Consider the following 19,093-nt stretch of genomic DNA (forward strand, 5'->3'; position numbering starts at 1 on the left):
GTAGGACTCAGAAGTTCTACTCTTCTGAACAAGAACAAATTCAACTTCCCTAAGAAATTAACAAGAAACAGGTTTTATTGTAGATACAAAGGGTTGTATCAAGTACCACATGGCACACTTTAATAGAAACTCCTATTAAACACCTCAAGTCTCCTCAGAAATTTCCCTTCGGTTACCTCTTTACCCTTTAATTTTGTCCACACGTAGGTTCTAAGTTTGCCCTAGTTCTGGATCTCACTGCACTGTCCCTTTGCTCTGTCATTGCCCTCTACCTCCTGCAAAAAAATGAAAATTTTCTAATGCAGAAAAATTTAGTAAACTCTCTTAACCTTGCATCCTCAAACCCATCACTCTGTTCAGCAAAGAGCTTCCTTTGGAATCAGTTAGTTATTATAAATTGCAAGTCATTTTTCCCTGTCACAAATAATTTTTCCCTTGTCACCATAGTGTTGAACCATCACTAATAATTAGAGAAATGCAAATCAAAATCTCAGTGAGATATCACCTCATACCTATAAGAAAGGCTATCATCAAAAAGACAAGAAATAACAAATGCTGGAGAAAAGGGAACCTTTGTGCACTATTGGTAGAAACATAAATTGGCATAGCCATTGTGGAAAACAGTGCGGAGTTTCCTCAAAAAATTAAAAATAAAGCTACCACATGATCCAGCAATTTCACTTCTGGGTATATATTCGAAGGAAACAAAATCACTGTCCCAAAGAGATATGTGTACCTGTATGCTTACAATTGCCAAGACATGGAAACAACTTAAGTGTCCATCGACAGATAAAGAAATTGTGCCTTATAGATAGATAGATAGATAGATAGATAGATAGATAGATAGATAGATAGATAGATAGATAGATAGATAGATGTATGTTCTACTATTTATATATACATATATATTTCTATATTCCATATATATGGAACAGAATACTATTAGGCCATAATAATAAAGAAGGAAATCTTGCCATTTGCAACATGGATGGACTTGAGGATATTACACTAAGTAAAATAAGTCAGACAGAGAAAGACAAATACTGTGTGATTTCACTTATATGTAGCATTTTTAAAAACCAAATGCATAGAAACAGAGATCAGATTTGTGGTTGCCAGCAGTATGGATGTGAGGTTTGGGGGAATTAGGTGAAGGTAGTCAAAAGGTACAAAGTTCTAGCTATAACATGAATAACTTCTGGACATGTAATGTATAACTTAATGACTATAGTTAACAGTACTTTGTATATTATATATTTGAAAGTCGCTGAGAGTGGATCTTAAAAGTTCTCATTACAAGGGAAAAAATTCTAACTATATGAGGTAATGGATGTTAACTAATCTTACTGTAAAAATCATTTTATAATATATACATATATCAAGTCATTATGTTGTACACTTTAAACTTACACAATTCTATGTCAATTATGTCTTAATAAAACTGGGAAAAAACACATAATAGTATTGGCTTACCATGCCAACTTCTCTCCTGAAACTATAGACCCAAATTCCAAGGAGTCTTTCTTCAAGGGTAGTTCAGCAAAAGCTTGAGTCTTTCTTCAGCAGAGCTATTTGGTGGGGATACGAAGACAGAGGGCCTGAGATGAAAGGAACCTAAGGAATTTAAGATGAAGAAAAGGAAAACTAAAATTTATATAGTTTACTGATTTTATTTATTTATTTATTTTATTAGTTTCAGGTATACAAAACAACATAATGATTAGACATTTACTCCCCTCAAAAAGTGATAACCCCAAGTCTACTACCCCTCTGATATGGAGCACTTACACAGTGGAAAGTTTGCCAACTTTAATGTCTGACCACGTAGCTATTACAATACCATTGACTATATTCCCCATGCTATAATTTACATCCCATGACCATATATATATCTATATGTAAATATATATAGATATATATAGCGATATATAATTATGGTTGACATTCAATTATATTTTATATGAGTTTCAGATGTACACCACAGTGGTTAGGCATTTATATAATCTATGAAGTGATCTCCCCGATATTTACTGATTTTTTTTTACATACATTATTTCATTGCATCTTCACAGTCACATTTTACAGATGAGGAAACTGAGGGCTTAGAGAATTTAAAATGAATCTGAAAAATGTCGTTGCGACTAAGAAGCATAGCTGGGATTCTAAGCCAAGTCCATTGACTCCAAAGTCTGAGGTCTTTCCTTATGCTCCCTCACTTTCCATGGGTTTGGGATTTCCAATCTTTAGAGAGTTATGATCTCTATCATCCCATCAAGTTCTTTGGCAGCTCAGAATTGGATCTATCCATAGAAAGCCTCTTACACTACCCTGGCACAGGGACAGCTGGATTTAACAGCCTCTCCTAGCTCAGTCTCTCTCTGCCCCGTTGCCATTCCTGTGCCAGCAGCCACACGAATCCCTGACATCTCATAAGAATCAAAGTATTGGGAAAGGGATAGCAAATGAACTTGAGAGCAGTAGTACAAAGGACCCTGGACCAAGGTTCAGGGTACACAGACTACCACAGAATAAATGAGTGTATATCTCTCCATTTTGCATCTCTTTGGAAACAAATATTTGTATAAAGTGCAGTGAAAACAGGAAATACAAGAAAATTCATATTTGTGGACTGGTTCTCACAATGTCTCTAGAACATACAGAAGTAAATCTTTTTCTTTATTTTATATCTGAATGGCTTGGCAACTTGACATGACCAGATTTAGTCTTGTAGTATAAAATAAGATAAAACATATTTTAATTCTCTCTGTCATCTCCAAGATGACAGGCTGTATGTGGACCTATTCAGCTCCCCACTTAGTGCCTGAAGTGCCATTGCTCAAGTTACTTCACATCTTTCTACCCTAATTTCTTTGACTATAAAAGGAAGAAGTTAGGGTAGATAATTGCCAGGTTTCCTTCCAGCCATGTGGTGAACATCTGCAAAGAACCACTTACCTTATGGAAAACACTTCCCCATCGTTCTGTGAAGAATCCCAAACTCAACATATTTATCAGCAATCACAGCTCCCTTAAAGTTAACCCAGAATTACAGATGGAAAGGGAGGGGAAGGACAGAAGTTAAGTGGAGCTGGGTGGAAGGTGAAAGTAAGTCTGAGGGAAAAGTGTGGGATACCATGACTTTGCAAAGTTTTTTAGGGTGTGTGTGGATCTCACTTACTCTAGTTGCTTATCTACAAGTTATATTTATTATATTTTACATAATACTATCACACTGCATTAAAGAGTAGACCATGTGGAACTCCTGCTTCTGGTTTTTAGGTGTTCAGGGAAATCACATCAGAGAGAGCTTTAGCTGCTTGCCCACATATATGCAGGGAGGGATTTTTCAATCATTAGCTGTTTGGCTTTTAAACTTCTTCAGATATTTACAGAAACTCCACGTGATGTAGCAGTCCACTGGTAAAGGTGCCCTATTCCCTGGTTATTTTATACAGTTACACATGAGGTAATTAATTCTCGGACTAGTAAAGAGAGCTTTTCCACCAGACCAAAGATAAGCACAGACAGCTGGCAAATATCGTCACTGACAAAATGTAGACCTGCATTTTGAAGACACTTTTCAGACTGTGACCTCAGCAACATTTAACACTGTTTCTCCGTATCCTTGAACTGATCTCCCTTCTTGGCTTCTATGATACCACATTCTCTTATTTTCCTTCTCTTATTCTCTACTTTTTTTCATGACCCATTCAGTCTCTCCAGGAACTGTCATTCATTCCACTCTCGACGTTGATCACCTCTCTACTCTGATGAGTCCCACAACTATATCTCTATCCCAGACTATGTCCTAACCTCTAGACCCAAACATCCAAATGCTTACTCAACATCTACCCACAGATGGCCCTCAGGGATCTATGACTCAACATGTCCAAAATGAATCTTATCACCTTCCCTCTCACCCTGACCCTCTCCCCTGAGTTCCCTGTCTCCATGAATGGCTCCACTGTTCACTCAGTTGCCTGAGCCAGAAAACTGAATAGCATCCTTGACACTCTCTCCACACCCAATACCCATCCCACCAATCACCGTATAATGGAATCTAATCCTGCATTATCTCTGGAGTCTAGCTGCATCTCTACCTGCATTTCTGCTCCCTTATTCCAGGGCAACTCTCACTTGGAGGACTCTAATAACCTTCTCCTCTGTTTCCACACTGCTCCTCTTTATTCCATTCTCCATCCTACAGCCAGAATGAGTTTTTAAAAACAGAAATTTGATTATTTTACACTGCTGCTTCCTACGGCTATTAAGTTAAAGTTCACACTCCTTAAGATAGCTTATAAGGCTCCTTGAACTTGCACTACACATTCCAGATTTAATACCTTTTTTTTCCAGTTTTTCAAGAGAGTCATCGTCTCTCTCACCCACAGACTTTTATGTATACAAGTCTTGTTTCCTGAACATTCCTGCTTCAACACTCAGAAGTCTTTCTTGACTCTGACCCCACTACACAAACTTAGTTATCACAATGCATGATAATTATCTATTTAACTTCCTGTGTTTCCACTAGAGTATACAGTCCACGAGGACAGGTACCATCCCTATTTTTACAGTTATACCCTGGCACCTAGCACAGTGCCTAGCATATAGGAGAAGTACAATAGATATTTGTAGTATAAATGAAAAAAAAATGTGCCACTGCTTTGAACTAGAAGCAATATCAGTGTCCTAAGCCTACTAAATCCAAAAAAAAAAAAGTAATCTAGTTGTTTCCTTTTTTAAATTCATCTTTAAGTAGTGAAACCCTTTTTTTCAAATGAATACATGTTAGAACCCAATAAACATAAAATGGACAAAAAAAGAGTTGCTCATATTAAAACTGAGAACGGGATCCCCATCTACTCATCCTCTTGATCCTGAGGGATTTCCAAGTAACCCATTAGGACACTCAGAACTTAGTTTGAAAACTGATCCAACCAATCCTACTGCAACTGGGCAGAAACATTCCTATCATCTGAGACCTTTATTTTTAAAATCTTCTAAGAAATTCCCACTAATAGGAAGAGGTGCTTATCTGAAAAAAAATAAGGAATCTAACATTAGACCATCTAGTAACCCTATTTCAGCTTTCCTGATGATGCTTGTCTAACTTGGAATGAAAGAGCAAAATACTCTTTCAAAGATTTAGAGGCTCAAAGTACTTCAGGGCATATATTGAACCTTGACATTTTACCATGAACCTTGACATCTGAGGGGTGGCTTAAGAGGATTTACCCTGATGCCATCTTTGCTTTGGTTGGAGCTTGAAGTCAATCACAACTGTAAATTTCTAATCCTCATGCAGTTGTGTTTTTCCTTACGTTGCTGATACTCAGCACTGAAGTCTAGGATTCTTTTCATTAGGAAATTTTTTTCATGAATAGTGTTTTCTGCCAAAGAAAACCAACTTGCTCCAGACAAATCAGCATTGAGAAAAGCACAAGAAAGACAGCTGTCAATGGGAAATCATACAATAAAATGACTCTTCGGCAGATGAGCCATAATTTGAGGTGAATAAGAGGAAAGTCTTTCAAGGCCCACATAATACACTGGATGAAGCTGTGGTACACACTGTTATCAGAGGACCATGAACACTTAATATACCAGTGGAAGTCTTAGCACTAAAACCAGCAAAAGAGAAATAATTTCTTCTAGATTTCCCGGGGAGAAATGGGAACACTTTCACGTTTATAAATACTGTTTACTTTGTGCAAAACTTGAAGTATGAATAAAATTCTGAGTAGCTTAATGACTATATGATGAAGAAACATGGAACAACCTCTATTAGACAAAAAAGTATGCTAAAAATGTATTTTCTTTCATTGACTATATCATTAAGATGGAATCAAGAAAAAAAATCTATGTAATATTGGTTAAATTTAGGAGCTCTGGTCATTGGAAAGAGGCTACAACTTGCTTATACTTAGTACATTGTTGACAGTCAGTAAACTTTATATAATTGCACCGTAAAAATTTATTCTTTGTGGAGACACATGATGCAAATAGGTCATTTTCTTCTTTTTTTTTTTAACTTTTATTTATTTGTGTTTTTCCAGGAACCATCAGCTCCAAGTCAAGTCGTTGTTTCAATCTAGTTGTGGAGGGCGCAGCTCACAGTGGCCCACATGGGGACCGAACCGCCAACCTTGTTGTTAAGAGCCACAAGAGCGCTCTAACCAACTGAGCTAACTGGCCGCCCCCAAAATTGGTCATTTTCTTAATAGTACAGTCAAAACACAAGCAATTAAGAGATGTTCAATGCAGTTCCTAGCTCAAGCGTTTACAATCTAGCTTTAGTCCCAGAAACAGGCAAGTAATTGAAGGATTGTAGAGGCTGTGATGGGTGTTACAATAGCAGTAAGCACAAGGAGAGCGCAGGAGAGGAACAACTAGCCCAGCAAGGGCTCAGAGGAGGCTTCTAGAGGAGGTGATACTTGGGCTGAGTCTTGAAAAAAATAAATGAAAGGAGGGAAAAGAGAAAAGGTTAGTGGGAATGGGCTGGGGGAAGAGCTCTAGATGAAGAAAGCTGTATGTACAAAGAGAAAAAACTATTGCTTATTTAGCAGTGTCATATGGTTAGAATATAAAGTGTTTGTGGGGGGATAGCAAGAGATTTGGCTAGAAAAGTAGGCAGGACCAAGGCCATAAAAAACATGGAAGTATCAAGCTAAGGAGTGTGAACATCACTCCTTAAGGTTACAAGGAACCATTAAGAGATGTAAGCAGACAAATAACATGACTAGACAATTTGTATAAGTATAATTTTCTAAGTATAATTTTCAAAAAGTTAAAAATGTGTCTCATATTAATATAGAATGAACACTGATCAATGATTTTAAGTCATTAAATAATGAGGGAACCAGTAATTTAGTTAATCTGGTTCCAAGAGATTTTAGGAATGGTTTTACATAGGCTATCACGAGAGGAATCAAAATGAGCTTTCTATTATTTTACATCAGAGACAGATCTGGTTAAAGCAATAAAATTTTGGGATTACCTCTTCTGTGGGACAGAACTGTTTGCATCTCTACCAGATAAAAAGGTATAAGTTAACATTGCATTCACACAGGGGATGAGTCCCTAATTTACAAATTCAAATAATAATAATAAACTCCAATGGCGGTACATTCCCCATGAAATAATTACTGGGCAGATCTGTTAAACAACACTTAACCATCACATTGAAAGGATCTACTGCACCATCTTGGCCTCATTTCCAAGAACTGCATACTTTTTCTTGACAGAGGATGGAAGAGGTGTAAGACAGAAACTGAAAAAAAACAAACGAACCAATAAAAACTGTTAAAAGCCAATGTAATAATTCTAGGGAAAGATGGAAGAGAGCAACAGAATGGACTGTGGCAATAGCAGTGGGATAGAGAGCTAGAGAAAGGGATGGATTCGAGCAACTTTAAAAGAGTAGAATGCATATGGCATGGCTAATGATGAAACGTGGATGCTGAGGGGAAGAAAAGACCCAGGGATAATACTCAGGCATTTGGCTTAGGTGACTGAACAAAGGTATCATTCTTCTAGACAGGACTGGAGAAGTGCAGTAGCCGGGGTAGGGGTGGGGTGCATGGATGGGGGAGAAATGATGAGCTCAGTCTAGGGAATGTTAATATGAAGGAATAATCAGCCTATAAAAGGACCTCCAGCATGTGGGCGTGGCCTCAGCACACCAGGCTGGCGATGGAGACAGAAGAGTTAGTTGCATACACATAGTATATATAGTAGTGCACATGCACATTTCACTTATGCAAATCCAACCACATACCTTTGGTAAAACAAAGGAAAATCAATAGGTATAGAGAAAAATCAATAACGATTTTTCCTTGCCATTCCTCTCACACAGCATATGTCCTAAGATGAACATGAGAAGAGAGGCAGTACTCAGCAGATTTCAGGTTCCCTAGGCTGAACACTTACCCAGCTGAATGTTCATCTTGTATTTAAAGATACTACTGCCTTTTTTTTTTTTAATTTATAGTCCTAAACCCAAATCAACTACACATAACCTGGTGCTCAGCTAAAGTTCAATAATCTCTTCCAACACTGGAAGAAAAACTGACTATAAGGATTTATGTGCTACACTATGTTCATGGACTATTTAAAGGATTTCTAAGGGTAAGTTATATTAAGTTCTTGAAGGAACCTGAGGGCAACTGGCCAGCAAAGTAAGAGGATGGAAAATCAGAAGAGGATGGAACTTAAAGGAGGAGTTAAAGAAAGGCATGGTCTATAATTTCAAATTCCTATTGGGTAAGATACAGGCAGAAAAAATGTTCAGTAGATTTGGCGGTAAGAAACTGTTGGCCTTAGCACAAGAGGTTACAGAGAGGTAGTGGGGGCAGAAGCCAGATTGTAGGCAGTTAAGGAGCAGAAGACAAGAAAGAAGAAACAGTAAATATAGCTTTTCTTTTTTTTTTTTCCCCAGGAAGAGTGACTATAAAGGGAAGGAGACAATTTGAAGAGGTCCACTACACGTAATTGTTCAGGATGTGTAATGGTCAGTCCTAGGAGACCTTATTCACCACGTGAATGTGTGTGTGTGTGTGTGTGTGTGCGCGCGCGCGCGTGTGTGTGTGTGTGTGTGTGTGTGTAGTGGGAGAAAAATTCATTTACTGTGGGTAAGGGGTGGGGGGAGGGTTTTCCTTTTAGCCAAAAGATGGGGAAGAGACCTTGAAGTTTGGGAGAGCCAGTGAAGATCAAGAGAGGGGACGAGTACTCAGCAGACAGATTACTATGGTATTGAAGGTCCATTTGATCTAGGAGACCACAACTTCATAGTGGAAACCATCCTTGGTAAAGCTTGAAAACAAATCCTGAACTAGTAACAAGGAGTAAGTGATGGGAAGATCACATTTAAGCCTTTTTATTTTGCATTATTTTTAAAAAAAGAGATATGAGTGGGTTTGTAATCTACTGAAGAGGCAAAATAGTATAGGGGGAAAAATTACAGGCATTCCATGAGTATGTCTATAAACAGACTGTTTAATAATTAACCATAAAAGAGGCAATGTTACCCAGGGTCCCCACAGCATGTGTGGAGCCATAATCAGATTTTTTCTTTTTTTGCTAGGTCCCTGTCAATATTCACAATAGGATTTAAAAATTGTATTACAAGGGGGCAAAGGGGCCCGGTGGCTCAGGTGGTTGGAGCTCCATGCTCCTAACTCCGAAGGCTGCTGGTTTGATTCCCACATGGGCCAGTGGGCTCTCAACCACAAGGCTGCCAGTTCGATTCCTCAAGTCCTGCAAGGGATAGTGGGTAGCGCCCCCTGCAACTAAGATTGAATAAGGCACCTTGAGCTGAGCTGCCTCCCGGATGTCTCAGTTAGTTAGAGCGCCAGCTCTGAACCACAAGGTTGCCGGTTCGATTCCTCAAGTCCTGCAAGGGATAGTGGGCAGCGCCCCCTGCAACTAAGATTGACCATGGCACCTTGAGCTGAGCTGCCACTGAGCTCCTGGATGGCTCAATTGGTTGGAGGGTGGGCTCTGAACTACAAGGTTGCCAGTTCGACTCCTGCAAGGGATGGTGGGTTGCACCCCCTGCAACTAGCAACAGCAACTGGACCTGGAGCTGAGCTGCGCCCTCCACAACTAAGACTGAAAGGACAACCACTTGCCTTGGAAAAAACAAAAAAAAAGTCCTGGAAGTACACACTGTTCCCCAATGAAGTCCTGTTCCCCTTCCCCAATAAAATCTTTAAAAAAAAAATTACATTACAAAATTTATGGTCCAATCTGAGGAACAGTGGCTTGTCAACAAAGATTTAAAGTAACTGATGAAAAAGACAAGGTATTTATTGTCCAATCACTGCAGATGAAGATTACTCAGAGTCCAGACACCACCTCTTCATGTTCTTTATTGACAAATGAGTTCTTCCCAACTAACTACATGTCTCACTTACAAGCAGGAAAACAGTCTGTTATTATTCACAATGCCATGGCTCTTTGGAACCTGCTTGTAATTAAACAATATAGATTTCTTACCCCTGCAGTTCCCTAATATAATACCACTTACTATATTTAATGTTTGTTATATCACGAGGTTGCATCATCTATCATGCTACCTGTGAATGAATAGTGGCTGCCAATCACTCACTCAAAAGTTGCTTCTGTGCTTTGTTGAGGATGACCACAAATACGAGTCCAGAGTATGGAGAAAAAAGTAAAAAGTAATTTGTTTTCTAGTCATGTGAAATTTACTAATAGGAATTTCATAGCGAAAGCATAGGAAAACATCTGCTCTTTTCTTCTCTTACACTCATTAGACAGTAAGCACCGCATTCCTAGAAGATGATCTCTTTCAAGAGAAGGCACCCCTGCCTTCCAAACACCACCAGCCAGCAGGGAGGATAAGTGAGGGACCTGGCCCAGGGCCCCTGAGTGGAGCCAGGTCAGTCTCATTCAAGCAGTCCCTTAACCCCTGAAAAGCTTAAGACCCACCCGGGAGACAAATGAATGAGAAAGGCCCATTAGCATTGCAGAGCAACGGGCCTCTAAAATTCCTTTGAGGAGACAGGCAAGGCCACCCAGGGGACTCTCTGAAAAGTGGTCTGGAGCCTGTGGTAGAGATGGGGTGACAGCGATGAGGGGAGGAGGGTGTGCCACAGGGTACAGGACTTCCACCGCTACCCACGCTGCCCTTGGATTCTGTACTCTGGGAGTGCCACCACAGTGGGAACACAGGTGGGAGAGAGTCAGAGCAGGACTGATAAACACAGCTTAAGCCCAAGTCAACGGCAGACCATGGGTACCCCAAAACCCCAACCTTGTCTTTAATCCAACTCGAGTGAGAATCTCCCCAAACCAGCATGTCCGTATCATTTGGGTGGCCCTGACATCCTGCAAAAGAAATACCTTGCTAGCAGTGGGAGCTATCTGCTCACCAGGTCACCCTCCTGCCAACAGGCCCTCGCACCCGGCCCCACGTTTCACTTCACAGGCACAAGTAAAAGAGCTCCTCCCGGAATCCAGTCAGCCCGAGGGTAGAGAGTCAGAGAGTACCCCAGAGAAGAAATGTACCCCTGGGAGAAATGGATACTTGGTACCACGTGGATTCTGGTCTGGGCCTGGGTACCTCGCCCTGACATTAATGCCAGCTTCACTAGTCATAGTCACTAGAGGACAACTTACAAACTTCTGAGGAAGGCACTTCAGTCTACCGGGACCTGTGCAGAATCAGGTCTGGATTCAGGTGCGGAAAGGCACCACACATCCCAGTCGGGCTCAAGCACCAGAGAGGGACAAGTTCCACGGAAGGCACTACAAAACACGGCCCATGGCAGAGGCCCAGAACGTCCAGCCTAAAGGAGTACAGCATATACCCACGACCTAGTTTAAGAAACGAAACATTATATAATGTGTATGTAATTTTACGTAAGCCCTTCTCTGACACTACCTACCTCTCTCCCACCACAGAGACGAACAGCATCCTAAAATTTTCCTTTTTTTCTTTATGGTTTTACCATATATATTTGTACTATTTAAAAAAAGATTTTGTTTGGTTTGTTTTGCGTTTTTGAAATTCATATAAATAGAAAACACGTGTATATATTCTTGCTTCTTCCTTGAATCCATGGATCACTTAGGGGAAAATCAAAATCCTTATAATACTGCCTTCCAATCCATGAAAGTGGTTTATCTCTTCATTTAAATCTTCTCTAATGTTTCTTTAATAAAACTTGACACTTTTCCCCATAAAGGTTTTATACTTATTTTGCTACATTTATTCCTAGGTACTTAATATTGTTAATGTTGTTTGGATGGTATATATTTTTTAACTTTTTTATTAGTTTCAGGTGTACAAAACAATGTACTAGTTGGACGTTTATACCCCTCACCAAGTGATAACCCCCGTCCCCGAATCTACTACCCCTATGACGTCATATATAGCTATTACAGTTCCACTGACTCTATTCCCTATGCTGTACTCCACATCCTGTGACTATATATATATAAAATTTAGTTGACATTCATTGTTATTCAGCTTCAGTTTCAGGTGTACACTGCAGTGATTAGGCATCTACTTCATCCCTGAGGTGGTCTTCCGAATGAGACAAGTGTCCATAGGATACCCTATAAAAATCTTTACAACATTATTGATTATATTCCCCCAACTGTCTTTCGTATCCCCGTGGCAATGTTGTGGTTACTGATTGTGCTTTCTAATCCCCTCACCTTCTCCCTCATCCCCACCCCGCTCCCATCTAGCAACCCTCAGTTTTTCCTCTATATCTCTGAGACTGTTTCTGATTAGTTTGTTCATTTATTCTATTCTTTAAATTCCACATATAAGTGAGATCATATGGTATTTGTTTTTCTCCATCTGACTCATTTCACTTAACATAATGTTCTCTAGGTCCATCCATATCATTGCAAATGGTAAGATTTCAGTCTTCTTTATGGCTGAATAATACTCCATTGTATAAGTGTACTACAGTTTCTTAATCCAGTCATCTGTTGATGGTCATTTCAGTTGTTTCCATGTCCTGGCTATTGTGAATAGCGCTGCAATAAACATAGGGGTGCATAAATTTTTTTCAAATTAGTGTATTGGATTTCTTTGGATAGATAACTAAGAGTGGATTTCTAACTCATAAGGTAATTCCATTTCCAGTTTTTTGAGATACCTCTATACTGATTTCCATAGTGGCTGCACCAATCTGCAATCCCACCAGCAGTGCACAAGGATCCCTTTTCTCCACATCCTCGTCAGCACTTGTTTGTTGAATTATTGATGATAGCCATTCTGATTGGAGTGAAGTGGTATCTCATTGCGGGTTTTATTTGCATTTCTCTAATGATTAGTGAGGTTGAGCATTTTTTCATGTCTGTTTGCCGTCTGTGTGTCCTTTTTAGAAAAATGTCTCTTCACATCCTCTGACTATTTTTTTAATTGGGTTGTTTGTTTTTTTGGAGTTGAGTGAGATTTTTATAGATTTGGGATATTAACCCCTTAATGGATATATCATTCGCAAATATCTTCTCCCATTCAGTAGGATCCCTTTTTGTTTTATTGATGGTTTCCTTTGCTGTGAAAAAACTTTTTAGTTTGATGTACCACGTTTATTTTTTTCTCTTACTTCTGTTGCCCGAGGGGAAATATCAGTAAAAATATTACTAAAGGTAATGTCTGCAAAGTTACTTCCCATATTTTCTTCTAGGAGTTTTATGGTTTCAGATCTTACATTTAAGTCTTTAATTCATTTTTAATTTATTCTTATACCTGGTGTAAGGAGGTGGTCCAGCTTCATTGTTTTGCATGTGTCTGTCCAGGTTCCCCAGCACCATTTATTGAACAGACTGCCTTTACCCCAATGTAAATTCTTGCTTCCATTGTCGTAGATTAAGTGGCATGGATTTATTTCTGGGCTCTCCATTCTGTTTCATTGATCTATGTGCTTGTTTTTATGCTAGTTTAAGTGGTATATTTCCAATTTTACATTTTCAGATTACATTGTTGCTTATGGATAAAAATGCAATTGATTTTTGTCTATTGATGTTGTAATCAGCAATCTGGCTAAAGTTTCTCATTAATTTTCATAATTTGTATATTTGCAGGGTTTTGTACGTGGATGGTCATATATCATCTGTGAGAGTTTTGTTCATTTTTAGCCATGCATATATACTTTCATTTCTTTTTATTCTTGCTTTTTTGAGCTGACTATGTTCTCTAGTACAATGCTAAATAGTAGTAATAGACACCTTTTTCCTAATCTTACAGGGAATATATTCAATGTTTCATCAAGTATGATGTTTATTATATATTGTGGTAGGTATCCTTTAACAGATTAAGAATGCTTCCTTCTAGTCTTAAAGAATTATCAGGAAATGTATGTTCAATTTTATCATTTTTTGCACCTATTGAGATGATCATATGATTTTTTGCCTTTAATGCATTAATTTATTTCATTAATTGATTTTCTAATGTTCATCCAACTTTTCATTCCTAAAGTAAATCCACTCTGGTCATGATTTATTCATTTTTCCATACACTTCAGGGTTTGATTTGCTAACAATTTGTCTAGATTTTTTGCATCCTTGTTCATAAGTAAGATTGGCCTCAAGTATTAAAATTATGCTAACTTCATAAAACGAGCTGGGGAGTGTTTCCTCTTTTTGTCTTTGGAATAGTTTGTGAAAGACTGGAATTATAGTATGTCCCATGAATATTTGTTAGAACTCAACAGTAAAACTGTTTGGTCTTGAGGAAGTATTGCGGGTTGGAGGACATTGCTGATTGGATCCTGGAGGAGAAAAAGGAGATTAATGGGAAAACATGTGAAATTCAAATATAGTCTGAAGATTAGTTAATACTATTGTATCATCGTTTACTTCTTAGTTTTGATTACTTGTATTATGGTTATCTAAAATGTTAACAATAGAAGTATGTTAACAATAGAATAGTATGAAATATATATGGGAACTCATGGCACTGTTTTTGGAAATTTTCAGTAAGTCTAAAGTTATTGCAAAATAAAGGCTTTTTTTAAGTGAAGGGGGGAGGAGGTCAAATGAAAAGGCAAATGCTGACAATCATTGAAGCTGAGTGGAACTCACCTCATTTTATGATTCTCTGTGTTTTTGCATGATTGAAAATTATTACAATAAAAAACTTTTAAAAGGAAAACAACCAAAACATAAAAACGTCTGGTCTTGGTTTTTAACTTGTGAGATAATTTTAAACAATTGATTATTTTCTTTAATTTTTTGGACTATTATTTTCTTTTTCCCCTTAAAGAAGTTTTGTAAGTTATATTTTTGTAGGAATTTATCCATTTCTCTAAATTTTCCAGTTCACAGTCTTGAAGTTGTTTGTAATGCTTATTAATCATTTAATTGTCTGCATCAACTATAGTTATAATATCTCTTTTATTCTATTATTTATCTACTAAGTGCCTTTCAAAGAAAGAATTGTAGGCCTTTTTAATTCTCTCTTTTGTATTTTTTTTCTATTTCATTGACTTCTGCTGTTATGTTGATCATTTCCACTCTTTTATCTCATTATTGTTTTTCAAACTTCTTAGTTCATTAATTGCTAGCCTTCCGTCTTTCCTAATGAAAGCATGTAAGGATGCAATTTCTCACTAGATCTTACTTTATCTGCATTGAATACTTCTTGATTTATAGTATTTTTTTTGTCACACATTCTAAGTATTTTCTAATTTCCATCATATTTTTTTCTTTGATCCACAAGTTATTTAGAAGAAAGAGGATATCTTAATTTTCTACATATGGGTCTTTACTAGTTATCCTTTTATTATTGACTTCTCACTTAATTGCATTATGATCACAGACTGTGGTTTGTATAACTTCAATCTTTTGAAAATTATTGATGTTTGCTTTATAGCTCAGCATGTAGTCAATTTTAAAAAATACTCCATGTTGGTTGAAAAGAATGTGTATTCTGTAGTTAGGTGCAGTGTTCTATACACTTACTCAATTAGAGCCAGCTTATTAATTGTGTTGTTCTAATCTTCTATTTTTTTACTGATTTTTGTCAGTTTGATCTAAGTACTTATAAGTATAGAGAACTCTTACATCTTCTTGGGGAACCGAACCTTTTATCCTTATGAAATGATTCTCTTTAAAGCTTTCTGTCTTAAGGACTATTTTGTCTGATACTAATACAGCAATACCAACTTTCTTTTGGTTAGTGTCTGCATGGTGTAATTTTTTTCACACTCTTCTTCTCATTTTTTCTGAATCTTTTTGTTTTAAATGTGACTTAGAACATAGCTGAATTCTTTAAAACAATATACGTACGTGTATGTATACACACATACATCATCTGTAAATTTTTGCTTTACAAGTTGGGCACTTAGTCTGTTTTTGCTTATTTTAATTCCTGATATATTTTAATTTAATTCTACCATCTTATTTTGTGCTTTTTATGTGTCTTGAAGCTTCAATATTTATTTTTTTCTTTGTTCTCATCTACTTCTGTATTGATTATTTTTTCTTTTTCCACTTTTTTCAACATTTTAGTTAAGAAGTTATACGCTCATTTGATGGTATACGCTCCTTTGATACGCTCATTAGAATTTTTATCTTTCCACCAAATAATAAAAAGCACAGTAGAACACTTTAACTCTGATCATTCCCCTCTCAACTTATATGCTATAGATGGTTGGATATTTCATTTTTAGCTAGTTTTTTTAACCTTTTAAGAGATTACTATTGTTGTTGTTTTTAGCCCATATTTATTTACAATTAACCACATATTTAGCACTTTTCTTGCTCCTCATTCCTTTATTCAACTCTGATGACTTTCTTCTTGCCTAGAGAGCAGCCTTTAGAATTTCCTTTACTGAGGGTTTCTTGGTGACAAACTCTCAGGCTTTGTTTGCTTGTTTGAAGATGCTTGATTTTTCCATTGTTCTTAAAAGATAATATACAAACTTAGGTTGACAGCAATTTTCTTTCCACACACTGAAGATTTTAGACTTTCTCTGACTTCTATAGTTGTTAAGAAGTCCAACTGTTAACCTGCTGAAAGTAATCTGTCTTTTCTTTCTCTGGCTGCTATTAAATTTTTTTTTATGGTATTATTTGATATTTGCATTATAACTCAGCATGCAAATAGTTCTACTAGAATGTATCTTGGTGTAAATTCCCTTTTCTTTATCCTTATTGGGATTATTGGGCTTTTTGAATCTGAGGTTTGTCATTTCTTGGAAATTTTCAGCCATTATCCCTTTAATTATTGCTTTTACCACTTCCTTCCTCTACTGTCTGCCTAGAATTCCAATTAGATGATTGTTGCATTTCTTACAATATTTCCATGAATTATAACCTGTCTTTCATATTTTCCATCTCTTTGGGCTACATTATGTAAAATTTTCTTGATCTATCTTTCATAATCCATTCTCTAGCTGTGGTTATTCTGCTATCAAATCCATCATGTTTTTAATTTCAAATATTATATTTTAAACTTCTAGTGGTTTTTTGAGTCTTTTTCAAATCTGTCGGGTCATGTTTTACGTACATTGTCTACTCTATTATTTATTTAAATATATTTAACACACTTTGCATTCTGAGTCTGTTGTTTCTGCTGGCCCTTGCTCATGGTATACTATTTCCTTTTGTATTTTGTGATTTTGGCCATGCATTCATATTTCTTTATGGAATTCACATTTCTTTGATGGGAATTCTTTGAGGCCTGTGTTTAAGATGGATACCTCCAGGACAGATTTGCATTTATTTCTCCTAAGTGCCTGGGAGCTACACATGGAAGTTTACTTTAAACTGAATTGTTGACTTGAGTTTTTTTGGATTTGCAGGTATACCATGAATTGGGGCTGCAAGCCTATGTGACTTCTGGCTATGTTATAAATTCTCAAGGGATATTTTTTCTCTCCCTCCATTTAGAAGTCAATTCTTAAGGCAGGCAATTTTCCTTGCAGTTTTCTGGGGGTGGAGGAAAGACAGTAGGTTTATTTGTAGTTCATCCTTACACAAAAGGGGTAGTCTTTTGGAAACCCAGCTTTAAGCAGAGGTGGAGGGATCCATAATTACACTTCTCACTTTGCACATAACTTGACCATTGCATTCACTCATTTGACAAATGCCTTCAAAGCAAAAGCTCTCCAGGTTTTTGCATATTTCCTGGGTTCCCACTTGCATTTAGTTCTTGGCCTCTAAGTTTTCCTTACTTTTGCTACCAGCAATAAAATGCATTTTAAAAGATTAAAAAATACTTTGTCAACTAAGAAGTCTCTCAAATCCAGTCCTTTTCTTTATCACAACTGCCACTACTTTGCAGAACTTGTTATCTACAATAATTATGACCTAAGACTATGTTACTCTCCTGGTAAAATCTCCTCAATGGTTCTACCTTTGTCTACTCATTAAAATCCAAAATCATTCAAGGCCCTTTGCAATCTGGCCACAATGTGTGAGACCAGCCTCATTGCTGCCATGTCCTACCAAGTACCATGTGCTTGAAGCTGCCCAAAATGTACCCTGTTTCCTTAAAAAGCCATGTTATTCCTGTCTCAGGGCCTTTACACATTCTATTCCTTCTGCCTTTGTGAAAGGAGTACAATATAAAATGGAACTGCAGACTATGAAGGCCCAGTCTGTGGTATTTTGGTATAGTAGCCCAAATGGACTAAGACGTAGCATGTATAAAAATCTAAATATAAAAGAAAATATAGTGCATCCACAGAACTGAAAAAAGGTCAACAAGGCTGGAATGTTGACAGTGGAGTGGGGAGTGTTGAGAAACAAAGAGAGGGGTATGAGCAAGAGTCAGATAATGGAGGGACCCAAAGGCCATATTCAGAATTTGGGTCTTTATTCTAAGAGTAAAGGAGAGAACTACTGAGGCGTTTTGAACATGCAAGTAACATAATCCAATGAATGTTTTAAAATATCATTCTGATTACAGCAAGGGTAACAGATGTAAATGGGGCAAAGTATAAATTAGGAGGTTGTTGTAGGAAGGCAAAAAATACATAGGACATTATGATGAGAGAGTCCAAGATGCTGCTCAGGTGATTGGTTTGGGCTGCTGAGAAGATGGTAGACTCAGTCACTGAGAAAGGGATACAGAAAGAAAGTCGGCCACTGGGGAGTCAGTTCAGTTTTAGAATGTTGTGGAGCAATGCTTTTTGTGCCCTGCTTCCTACCCCAATGATTCACCTTTCATTTCTATGTAGCTGAGGAGAACTGGTCCCTGTACTATAACAGTATCCTTCTTTTTCTGCCTCACAGTTCTCTCCAGAGCTGGGAAAGTCCACTAAACCTAGAGCCGAGAAATGCCTCAACTTACCATTTCCTGGTGTCAATCTTCAATCAATGGACACTGGGAACCGATGGATAATGCCCCCATCTCCCTTCCTTCAGAGAGAACGCCATGTCACATAGACACTGATTACCAGTCTATGTCCGCAATGATTACCAGCTCAATAATGTATCCTTCACTGGCTTTTCCTCCTTCTTTATCTTACTATTCCTGCTCCCTCACTCCTGCTTTGTGGAATTATCTTTCTAAAACAAAATTCACACATCTAAGCCCTTATCTTAGGCTTTATTTTTTTTGGGGGGGGGGTCCAAATTGAGATAAGTGTCTGTAGGACTT

General features: G+C 37.5%; 1 protein-coding gene across 1 annotated transcript in view; it reads right to left on the reverse strand.

Annotated features, from left to right (window-relative positions):
* EHBP1 (EH domain binding protein 1) overlaps positions 1 to 19,093 on the reverse strand; it is a 422,624-nt gene that overhangs the window by 388,242 nt on the left and 15,289 nt on the right. Inside the window, exon 4 of the mRNA XM_033124978.1 lies at positions 1,474 to 1,614. The gene's annotated coding sequence lies outside the window, so the exon portion shown is untranslated. The remainder of the gene's footprint in view (positions 1 to 1,473; positions 1,615 to 19,093) is intronic.

The sequence above is a fragment of the Rhinolophus ferrumequinum genome, chromosome 13 (assembly GCF_004115265.2).
Source record: "Rhinolophus ferrumequinum isolate MPI-CBG mRhiFer1 chromosome 13, mRhiFer1_v1.p, whole genome shotgun sequence".
Taxonomy (NCBI): Eukaryota; Metazoa; Chordata; class Mammalia; order Chiroptera; family Rhinolophidae; genus Rhinolophus; species Rhinolophus ferrumequinum.